This window comes from Micropterus dolomieu, linkage group LG06 (assembly GCF_021292245.1).
Source record: "Micropterus dolomieu isolate WLL.071019.BEF.003 ecotype Adirondacks linkage group LG06, ASM2129224v1, whole genome shotgun sequence".
NCBI lineage: Eukaryota > Metazoa > Chordata > Actinopteri > Centrarchiformes > Centrarchidae > Micropterus > Micropterus dolomieu.
This window is the reverse complement of record NC_060155.1, coordinates 23,657,905-23,660,695: the sequence shown is the minus strand read 5'-3', so window position 1 is coordinate 23,660,695 and position 2,791 is coordinate 23,657,905. Positions and strand designations below refer to the sequence as shown.

The 2,791-nt window shown below is 39.3% G+C and overlaps 1 protein-coding gene across 1 annotated transcript in view; it reads left to right on the top strand.

Moving 5' to 3' along the window:
- The window catches only part of prmt5 (protein arginine methyltransferase 5), an 11,561-nt gene that overhangs the window by 4,619 nt on the left and 4,151 nt on the right, over window positions 1-2,791 (top strand). The gene's annotated exons all lie outside the window — the stretch shown is intronic.

Here is a 2,791-nt window from a genome sequence, read left to right as displayed (position 1 = left end):
GAGAAAAAGAGAGGGATGGAAGGAGAGAGAGGGGAGGGAGGCAGCCTACACAATATACACACAGAGATACAGACAGTAAAGGTGATGTTGCTATAGACTAAATGAAAAATGGTACAGATATTTATAGTAGTGTTAATGATAACAATCGTAATGTTAATGATTATAATAACAATAATAACAATAGGACTAGTAACAATAGTTGTTGCAGAAGAGGGTGCCGAGCAGGAACACGGGGGCAGCAGGTGACCCGCAACCACAGATCCAGACTCCACAGCTCCAGAGCCAGAAAACCTGCAGGAAGTGATAGGAGGAGAGAGGAGAGGGACGAGAAAGCACAAGACTACCGGAAAGGGGAGAAGTTGTGTTTGTAAAATAGGAGCTCAGTGCATCCTGGGAAATCCCCCGGCAGTCTAGGCCTATAGCAGCATAACTAAGGGATGGTTCAGGACTCACCTGAGCCAGCCCTAACTATAAGCTTTATCAAAGAGGAAAGTCTTAAGCCTACTCTTAAATGTGGAGATGGTGTCTGCCTCCTATACCCAAACTGGAACCTGGTTCCACAGGAGAGGAGCTTGATAGCTGAACGCTCTGGCTCCTAGTCTACTTTTGGCGACTCTAGGAACCACAAGTAATCCTGTATTCTGGGAGCGCAGTGCTCTGGTGGGGTATTAAGGTACTATGAGCTCTTTAAGATAAGATGGTGCCTGACCATTAAGAGCTTTGTAGGTAAGAAGAATGATTTTAAATTCTATTCTGGATGTTACTGGAAGCCAATGCAGAGAAGCTAAGACAGGAGAAATATGATCTCTTTTCCTGGTTCCTGTCAGAACACGAGCTGCAGCATTCTGGATCAGCTGAAGAGTCTTAATGGACTTTTTCGAGCAGCCTGATAATAAGGACTTAATCCAGCCTAGAAGTAACAAATGCATGGACTAGTTTTTCTGCATCATTTTTAGACAGGATGTTCCTGATTTTTGCAATATTACGTAGGTGAAAAAAGGCGGTTCTTGAAATTTGCTTAACGTGAGACTTAAACGACATGTCCTGATCAAAGATTCCTCACAGTGGTGCTGGAGGCCAGGGCGATGCCATCAAGGGAAACTATATCTTTAGATAATGCGTCACGGAGGTGCTTAGGCCCCAGACAATAACTTCAGTTTTATCTGAGTTTAACATTAGAAAATTACAGGTCATCCAGGTTTTAACATCCTGAAGACACATTTGAAGTTTAGCTAACTGATGAGTTTCATCTGGCTTGATCGATAGATATAACTGAGTATCATCTGCATAACAATGAAAGTTTATGGAATATTTCCTGATAATGCCTAAAGGAAGCATATATAAAGTGAAGAGGATTGGTCCGAGGACAGATCCTTGTGGAAATCCATGACTAACTTTGGCATGCATGGAGGACTCATCGTTAACATGTACAAACTGAAATCGATCTGATACGGTTCCTTTAATGCCAATGAAATGTTCCAGTCTCTGCAATAGGATCTGATGGTCAATGGTATCAAATGCAGCACTAAGATCTAATAAAACCAGTACAGAGACAAGTCCTTTGTCTGATTCAATAAGGAGGTCATTAGTAATTTTCACCAGTGCTGTCTCTGTGCTATGATGAGCTCTAAATCCTGACCGAAAATCCTTAAATAAACTATTGCTATTGTAGAAAGTCACACAGCTGTTTAGCAACTGCTTTCTCCAGGACCTTAGAGAGAAATGCAAGGTTAGATATAGGTCTATAGTTTGATAAAACATCCGGATCAAGTTTGGGCTTTTTCAGAAGAGGTTTATAGCTACTTTAAAATACTGTGGTACATAGCCTGTTGATAAAGATAGATTGATCATATCTCGTAGAGAAGTGCTGACTAGAGGTAAAACTTCTTTAAGCAACCTAGTCGGGATGGCGTCTAAGAGGCAGGTTGATGGTTTAGATGAAGAAATTATTGAAGTTAGTTGGTAAAGATTGAGGGAAGCAAAGCAGTCTAAACATATAACTGGTTTTACAGCTGTTTCTAAGGTTCCTGAGTTTAGAGATAAGTCGGTGCCAGTTAAGGGCAGGTCTTTGTGAATTTTGTTTCTAATAGTTAGAATTTTATCATTAAAGAAGCTCATGAAGTCGTAACTACTGAGAGCTATGGGAATACTTGGCTCAATTTTCTTTTTTAGAGGGGCTACAGAGTCGAGTGTCATTCGCAGCGAGTCTGCATCACTATCAACAAGATCATCGACTTGGGAGGGACTGAAATTAGCATAGGAGTCCTCTGTTACTTTGTGATCTGATAATGAATTTAGAGCTGATGGAATCGCATCCTTAAATTTAGCTATAGCACTATCAGACAGACATCTTGTATAGAAATTTTTGCCCAGTGGTGTGTAGTTCAGCAATACAAACTCAAAAGTTATCAAACAGTGGTCAGATAAAGAGGGATTCTGTGGGAACAATATTAGACGTTTAATTTCAATACCATATACCAGAACAAGGTCGAGGGTGTGGTTAAAACAGTGAGTTGGTTCATGAACACTCTGAGAGAATAATAATAATAATAATAATAATAATCCTTATTTGTAGAGCACTTTTCAAAAACAAGTTACAAAGTGCTTTAACAAGTGTAAAGAATAATACAAAAAAAGATAAGAGCATGAAAATTTAATATAAAATTAGTAAAATACAATAAAATAAAAGGGATAAAATAAAGTCAAATAAGATCGGGAAAAGCTCTCCTATAAAAGTATGTTTTAAGAAGGGACTTAAAAGAGTTCACTGACTCAGCCGACCTGATTTCCT